This window comes from Choristoneura fumiferana, chromosome 2 (genome assembly GCF_025370935.1).
Source record: "Choristoneura fumiferana chromosome 2, NRCan_CFum_1, whole genome shotgun sequence".
In the NCBI taxonomy this organism is placed as follows: domain Eukaryota; kingdom Metazoa; phylum Arthropoda; class Insecta; order Lepidoptera; family Tortricidae; genus Choristoneura; species Choristoneura fumiferana.
Window position 1 is genome coordinate 19027473 of NC_133473.1, and position 9313 is coordinate 19036785.

Below are 9313 nucleotides of genomic sequence, written 5' to 3' on the forward strand. Positions count from 1 at the left end.
CGCAACCTGACAGAGCCTTTTTTACACCATTATTTAATAAATCTGAAGTGTTCTTTTTTTTTCAATTTTGACCGCAAGCTTGTACAAGAACGGTCGTTAGCCAAAATCAAAACAAATCAACCTTTACTTCCCCGAAACGAGTCCACTAATTGTTATTTCCATAAATAAATTATAAGGATCTGTACATTATTTCTTTGAAGACATAACCCGATGAAATGGGTTCTCCCCCCACTTATCAAACGGTCAAAGTCTTCCTAATGGCTCTGAGGGAATAAAGTTATACTCATTTGCATACATTACCTTTTCTCTCTTAAGAAACTTGGAACATAAAGATGTGTTCCGCTTCACACCATTTTGTATGAGAAGACTGCAAATATTATTAAAACGTCAAGATACCACTTTATTTTAAAAAGTAGCATTTAACCGTGGCTTTGCTCTGCTAAGATAATTTCAGGATATACATTCTACTCTTTATCTCTTTATTTAGGTAGGTATTTTGTAGTACAAAATACACTATACAAAAAATTTCATTTTTGAAATTTCTGGATGTTTATATGACAATATTGGGATACAATGTCAACTATGTGCTATTCAGAGCTGCAGTCATTTACATACAAAATCGTTGTTAAATTTGTGCGCTAGCACGTGCAAACGATCATTCATGAAAAAGATTTTTAGCTGTCATTTAAGACTCAAAGTTACGATTTCATTAAAAAACTCTGTAACAAAGGGATTTCAAGTTCAAAAACATCAATTGTAAACTTTCTTGAGAGTCGGAAGTGAGACTTGTCATCGTCAAATAGACGCAATTTAATTTTGAACTTCGTTAAACTTAATCATTCTAAAAATAGTCAGGGCGTGACTTTGGTTATTAGGATCTGTAGCTACGTAGGAGCCGTCACCCTAACAATAAGTTTTTGCATATTAACTTAATCTGTACTCCATGAGAACGTTACTTCGCCCGTCGTCGATTTAGCGCGAAACGTGATTTTGCAAATTCCAACCTCTTTATTAAATTTATTATTAATTAAAGCTTAAGGATAAAATTCTATACCATTCTTCTTCTTAACCGATGATCTTTAAATGCGTATGTTTATTCATTCTCTGCGTGGCTTATTTCAAATTTAAGGATGAATTACGAACACGTGTTCTATCTACACTATCGAGTTCCTATCTTAAAATGCCATCTTACATTTCTGAAAGCCATGATTTTTAGACCAATGTCATCGTATTTATCTATGTCTAGGCAAAAAAGACTTAAAACACTTCTATTTAGTTCACATGTTGCTTGAATCGACGATTGATTTTATTTCTGGATAAATAGTAGTTTATGTGTGTCACTATTGTACCGTTTTTGTCAAACTTTAAACCTCAAATTGCTAAAAGTGGCTCCGAAGCGGTAACGTTTCGTGTGCTCTGCCTACCCCATTCTGGAATACAGGCGTGATGTTTATTTGTGTATGTGTGTTTATATCTGCTGAGCTGGCAACGTTGCATTTTTGTTAGTTTTTCTCGATTATTCCATAAAAATTAAATGAAAAATAAAAATATTTTCTGATAGAACACTTCTTAATATATAAGTTAATGTGTCTACTCCAATAATTATTCGTGATAGACTTTTATATTCCTTAAAAACAAATTAATGTTTATGACCGGTTTTTAAACAAAAAAAAAGTCTATAACGAATAATTATTGGAGTAGATACATTAACTTATATATTAAGAAGTGTTCTATCAGACAAAATTATTAATTTTCATTCAATTTTTATGGAATAATCGAGAAAAACTAACAAAAATGCAACGTTGCCAGCTCAGCAGCTCAGCGCTCTTAAGATTGTTTGAAATTTAATTGTAGTTACTGATATTGCCAGAGCAATAGAAACGTCGCGCAAATTTAAAAGTGCTCAAGCGATGTTTCATGATCTATTGTATCAGTAGACGTGGAATATAATTTCCCTCAATTTTTTATCGAGGCCTCTCAAACTGGTAAAGATTAGCTATTAAGCTCTTGGAATTTGCGTCTATCTTTAGCAAGACGAAGCGATTCGATGAATTCGATAACTATCATCTATTTCTTAACAATAATAACGTTTAAGAGTTCATTTATTTGAGCAAGATAGTATATACGCAAATTATGAGATGAATAGTATCCAAATATTGTTTAAACCTAAAGTATTGCCACTGTAATATGAACTTTTCTTCTACGAAACAGTTTCAACCAAATATCTGTTGGTGAAATTAATATATTTACATTAAATTATTTATTAATGCAGTTGCATTTAGTTTAGCTTTACAATTATATATAAATAAATTACTTACGTACTTTGAGCATATTATTATTATTTTCTGGAACGGTTAGTTATGGAAAAAAATTTTATGGCGCAACTAGGTTTTAGGCGGGTACATACAAATTTAAACTTGGTTTATGTAATTCAATTAAATTTTTGATTTAATTTACTTCAATTGGAATTCAGTAATCCGTGGTTAATCTGTTTTATTTATTTATTATTTGATGGTGTATGTACCTATGGACTAGTCTGAAAAAAAATCATTTCATTTATATTATAAAAATTAAATTTTAGATGTTTTTTATTTTAAATTTTATAAAAGTCCAGCCGTTACCCGCGACTTCGTTCGCGCAGAATTCGTTTATCGCAATCCCAATCGGGAACTGTACAATTATCCGGATAAAAACTATCCTATGTCCTTCTCCGGGATTCAAACTATCTGTACACTGAATTTCATCTAAATCGGTTCAGTGGTTTAGACGTGATGAAGTAACAAACAAACAAATAGACAAACAAGCAAACAGAATTACAAACTTTCGCATTTATAATATTAGCGTGATGTTTCAATACACCCGAGCCCGTAAAGGAACAAACCAACGCAAACATTGTACGCAACGTGAAATAAATTCGGCGAAGTTTGAGATGTTCTAACACTCTATGGTGATTATATAATACTCGTATAAAGTTTAAGATAACCGTTCCTTCTGGAATGTTCCACCTAAACTTAAATAGACTGCCGTTGATTTCGTGTAAAATTTGAAGTCTCTAATAATCATATGAAGATAGAGCCAACGTAAGACAAAAATGATAATCCTTTTGCAAAAAATATGACCTCTGTGACCTTCGACTATGAATTGTTTGTCATAACACGCTTTTTTGCTGACTACCTATATTAATTATTCAGATTTATTATAAAACAAACCTGACCTAATCTATAGATTTCTATTGACCATTTTTATTATTTTTTATTTTTGAACAATTTAGGGTTTTACCGAAAAAAATTACTAACTAAAATTATGACAAATTACATTATGATTTTCAAAAATTAACCGACTACATATGCGGCGATTTTTTTAATTATCCGTATTTTTAAGTATTTCCTTTATTCAACCAAACACATTATAAATTACAAAACTGCGTGGGTTACCTAAGAAAGCCGGCAAGAATGTAAGTCGTTTTCAGCCTCATGAACCAAGCACCGCACTGACAGGGCCACGATTCCAAATAACATTAGTGTTGAGGAGTAAACAAACTTCCCCGAGTAAAAGTTTCCAACCAAGGGTTGCGTTAGGGTTGGCAAGGGTTAAAGCATTAATATTGAATATTTTGACTTAACACTTGGAAGTTAATAACACGCATTATATTGATAAATTTATCTCAACGTTTTGAAGACACGAGTATACCAAATAAGTTCAAGTTCTAGTTTCGTCCATGAGGACGAAACTAGAACTTGAACTTATTTGGTACACTAAAATAGTATTTCCATTTTTTTTTAATAACTTGTAGTCAGATAAGTCAGTCAGTCAGTAACCATGGCCGGTGCAATTTGAACAAAACGAAGAATAAATAGAATCACATGCGCTGGCGTGCATAAGGTTGATTTCAGGCTAGGCAGTTAGTAGAGCTGCCTACCCTGCTACCTACTCAATGCACGACTGCACGCGTGTGATGACATGTTTGTTGTGTTTTAGTTTTTAACACTAATCTGCATATTGCAGAATGCATGTATTTAAATGATCAAAACCAAGGTTTTATCAGGAAAGGGATATTTTGTGTAAGGATAATTTAACGTGGGAAGTTTGAATTCTTGAATACTTGAAGGGGTCCCGTTCTCAAATTAACATGTTTTTGACTAACTGCATGCATTTCATAATAACGATAGATTAAATATCTGTACGCCAATATTTTCAGAGACAAACGATCACGTCTCTTTTCTTTTAAACGACACATTGAATTTGTAAAAATGTGTCTTAATCCGCTATATTTTACAAACAGCTTGTTAAGATTGACAACCCTAAACGTAGTAATGGAATTTAATTTTTGCGTTTCATCCGTTGATTGATGTGACGTTACTTTGTGATCCCCGGCGATTCCTTTCGCTCGTGAGTTTGAGTTCAGCATTAATTCAGCTTCCTTTGTTAAGAGAATTCCTCTTTTTAAATCAATCTATTGGGATTTATGAATAACTTTTTAACAACGTCAAAGTTTGTGATGAGATTTTTTAAGTAGGAAAAAGAGACGGATGTATTAGGGAGGTTCTTTATAAATTTTCTTGTGTAGTCGAACAAACGTGTTCTTTATTTTTTTATAACATTTCCTGCATCACAAGATAATAAGGCTTGTTTGCTATAATAACGTGGAAGTTAAAATAGGTAAATAGTTATTATGTGACGATGACATCATTGACCTAGATTTAATCTAAGCAACGTTTGTACTATGGGTTTAATTAAGGCAATGGATAAACATAGGCTTCTGTAGATTTCTTTGACAAATATTTCTGTTTTCAACAAAAAAAATAACCTAGGCTTTAAAAATTCAAAATTTTAAATTTATGTACCTATACATTAGTAAGTAAATATACGTGCCCCTTCTATTAGGTGTCCAATGTCATTTTTTAGATAGTCGTGATTAAGTCTGCTAAGATTTTGCTACTGCACAGATGGGGTGCCGTTCAATCGTCATACAAACTTTTAGCTTAATTTCATTTTACTACGTTCAAAAATCATAATATTCATTTAGCATAAAAACGGATTTCATATTTTTACCGAGCATAAGCTTTAAATAATATAACATTCATTAGTCATAACAACAATTGCTATAATGCCTTTATCAAATAATTTCATTTGAATATTCGGTTATTCAGTATAATGATTAAAATCTATAACAACATTTAGAATAATGATTAGATGGTATAACATCATGTATCATATTTTTACCAAGCGAAATGTTTTTTGTCGCATATTTAAATTTGGCTGATGCCAAATGCAAAAAAAAACATTTGATTTATGCGAGCGAGCGAAGCGAGCGGGCAAGACGGTTCGGAGCAGAAGCGACTCGGATAGGTTAGGTTCAAAAGGCTAAGACGGGAGCGAAGCGGAGCGTAGCTCTTGCCTTAGCCTTCGATGTTAGGTTTTTTTTATAGCAGTCCGGATAATATTGCTGTTGCAGTTTGACAACAAAAACGAACTGCCATTAGGAAAGTAGGTTGGATATGGATTTGGCTATCATATTTTTACCAAGCGAAATGTTTTTTATCGCATATTTAAATTTGGCTGATGCCAAATGCAAAAAAAAACATTTGATTTATGCGAGCGAGCGAAGCGAGCGAGCAAGACGGTTCGGAGCAGAAGCGAGTCGGATAGCTTAGGTTTAGAAGGCTAAAGCGGGAATGAAGCGGAGTGTAGCTCCCGCCTTAGCCTTCGATGTTAGGTATTTTTTATAGCAGCTCGGATAATATTGCTGTTATCATTGTTGTGTTTGCATTATCCTCGATGTTTGTATAAAAATTGTTTATTATGAACTTTGATTATTAAGCAGTACCTTAAATACACACAAGACAATAATGCGAATTGATAATATGATTTGAGAAATTCGGCAATTATATGCATATTGTTTTTATACGAGCTCAATATTTCGACAGATTGAAATTCTGATATTTGTGTTGTGAGAAATGAAAATTCGCAAATCGTTGTTATGACAAACATTACACACCCGTACTGACGAAATCGCGAGCAAAAAGCTTGTTTCTCAATAACAAAAACATATTACATAACATTATAACATTATTTTTGAGTTTTTTTTAGTAGGGCAGCGTTACGTTTCGCGTCATGCAGTTAAGTAATTAAATAGTTATCGTTCTTATTCTTAATGGTTAAATTGAAACGTGCTATTCTGGTATAAATGATAATTATATCAAGTAGGTAAATTATTTTTGCACTTCTTTTTCATGTTATAAAGACCATATTATTATCGAAAAGGTCTCTTTTCACAGAAACATCAAACAGCTCAAAGCAAGTGTCGTAATAGAAAATCGGAAATTAATATTGGGAAACATTTTTTATGGAATTTGAGATTAGTAATCGATTTTCTGGGAATGAGCGGGCACGCGGTAGAATTGGGAACAATCGTGATACGTATGCTATTGTGTTGGTTTTTTCTTTGACTATTCTGACTGTGTTTTATTTTTGCAAAGCGATGTGTTAGAATTCCATACCTATTCTAAAAACAACTAGTATAAACAAAAGGCACTAGTGCTCACACGCACGTGGATGTTTTAAAATAAAGTGTACACTTTCCTTTTTTTGAAATTTTGGAAAAATATGGTTTTTCCTACTCAGAATCAAAAGCACAATTAATTCCGATAGTTTAAAAAAATGTCCCCAAAAAAATGACAGTTTTGCGACGTTTTTTTCATACACTCAGTATGGGCGTGACAAAACTGACTTTTGAAATTTTGAAAATTTTGTGTAAAAAAAAAGATTTGGATGAAATTGTGCGTAAAGATAGCTTGGCGTCTGGAATAACATAAAGGGTTCTTTTTAAAGTCGAAATTACAAAGGGATTGCGATTTAATCTCGTACTAGTTTAGAAGAATTCCTAAGAGAATTGAGCAAAATCCCGGAATTTAAGTTCAACTTGTCTTATGCATGCGAATCCGCGGCTAAGTCCTAGTTACAACGTACTTAATTAAAAATAAGATTATAAAAAAGTATGTCTAAATTTATTACTTTTATACGTTTAAATTTAACCACAGCACTAAATCTGTAGAACTTTGTTACTTATGTGTATCATAATAACTACGATCTATTACTTATTAATAAACAAGTTTTGGGTATTATGAAATTTAGATACAATACCTAATGATCTCATTAATTTCAGCTTGTTATTCGTTATGTTTTCGTTATCAAGAGATCATTATTTCCGTATAATCATTTCAACTTTTGTGATTGCCTAACAAATATGTTCAGATATTGTTTTGTTTTGCTTCCTTGTTTTGAAATATGAGTAGTTGTGAAAGTTATTAACATCGCAATTTTATTTTGTAAGTCCTATCTTTTTCAAATTTTCATTTTGTTTAAAAAAAAATCAGATTCGATAGGAAAACGCACAAGGTTAAATATTATTATGTATTAATAATTTTAGCTCCAAGCTTATACTAAACTTAATCTAAAATCTATCCAGACAACCAGTTATTAAAAAGTACGAGTCATCCGCCAACGCTTTGTCCAACTTTGAAAAATAGAGGCGACTTTTTACAAGCTTATATTTTTAGTTTCATCTGGCCCATTATCTGTCTGTCTGTAATCAAATATTGCATGTTAATTTCGACCAATTTCCAGTAGTTGGATTGACTTGAAATTTGGTATACTTATGTAAATTGCATGACAATACAATAATCTGGTTGTGACATCCTGGTAGTTTGGCCAGAATCGTCTCCGCAAGATGGAACTCTTCAACGGTTAATGGCATCGACTTGAAATTCGGTATGCAAATGTAGTTTCCGTGGTAATATAAGTACAACAAAAAGTACAGTCAGTAAAAAAAGCTTGTATTAAAAATTATTTTTTAACATAATTAATTATTTAACAAAATTAAAATTAATACACCTATGTATATTATACCACCTATGTATAATACACCTATGTATATTATAAATACCTTACTAACTTTCGAGTTAAAAATACTTTATACTTATACACCACCACATCAAAAAATGAATCTTACTATCGGCTTAAGTTAATGGAGTACAGCTGCTGACAGATATATTAATAAGTCTATTTTTTCCCCTAAGACTGACAAACGCTTGACCGGTACTTCTCTCAAAAAAATGTTGTAACAGTATTGTGTATTGATCTCAGTCTAGAACTTAATCTTTTATTATTTGACTAAATATTTTCTTTTGAATGTCTGAATTTGAATGTCTTTAATTATCTAAGTTGAATACTGTTACATGCGTGGATACGTTAGCCCCGTCCCACGTCCAACGGTCTGCGCGGAAACCAGGGACAGCTGCAGACGATGCCCAAACCGTCAAGTGCCGCAAATATGCCTTTCTTAAGGACAACTACTTTTTTGCGGCACTTGCGGTCGAAACCTTTGGGCCTTGGTCGTCCGACACAAAAAAAATTATGAAAGAAGTGTCGGACAAACTAATTGGCATATCTGGCGACCAAAGAGCAGGCTTTTTCTTCGCCCAAAGACTGAGCCTTGCAGTGCAACGAGGCAACGCCGCTAGCGTCTTAGACACAATGCCCCGCGCTGCGCTGCCTTTGGATGAGGAAGCCCGTTTTAGTTAATTTCATATGTTTTTATTTTTATTTTTATGTAAAAATTCATTGTTTAAATAAATAAATAAGTTGAATACTTACCAGACTTTGGTCACCTTAAATCTTTCCAAATATGAACTCACGAAAAAAACTTAAACAAACGACGATCTCAAAAAGCAAAAGAAACTGGCCACTCGCGTCACTATTCAAACAACGTACACACTAAACTAAATTTAAGATTATGACAGTCCTATTCGTAAAAGTTAGCTTAATGGACCCCTTTTGGCCAATTAAGGGCTAATTGTATTGACCTAAGCCAACCCGGGTGATCTAATTCGGTGGCATGATGCACCGGCTGACTGATTATGATTATCGTTTGAGCAGCCGTAAGCGCTGTCGTGTGCGACAAGTTTGAACCAGAGATGATCGTTGGAATTATTTTTGTTCTGAATGATTCATGTTCAATAGATGTCTTACCATAGCAAACGGTCTGATCGTTTAACAAACCAAGCTCAATGGTAGTTGTTTTAGCTTATTGGTCCTTTTTTTAATATTTTATATGTCCTCACTTCAGGTCATAAAAAAATAGAATTTGAACTTTACTTGATTAACGTTCAGTTCAAATTGTGAAAACAGATATTTTACTTCGGGCTTTAGGAGGATAGCGTAATCACTAATCATACGTTAAGATTTAGCTAATGTTAAAGTTTAAAAAGAAAGAAAACAAACATTACAATTTATTCTTGATGCTGTAAAAGAC

General features: G+C 32.7%; 1 protein-coding gene across 1 annotated transcript in view; it reads right to left on the reverse strand.

The window, feature by feature from the left end:
• The window catches only part of LOC141445312 (neural cell adhesion molecule 2-like), a 359544-nt gene extending 350785 nt beyond the window's left edge, over positions 1-8759 (reverse strand). The window contains exon 1 of the mRNA XM_074111106.1: positions 8656-8759. The gene's annotated coding sequence lies outside the window, so the exon portion shown is untranslated. The remainder of the gene's footprint in view (positions 1-8655) is intronic.
• Between the last annotated feature and the right edge of the window lie 554 nt (positions 8760-9313).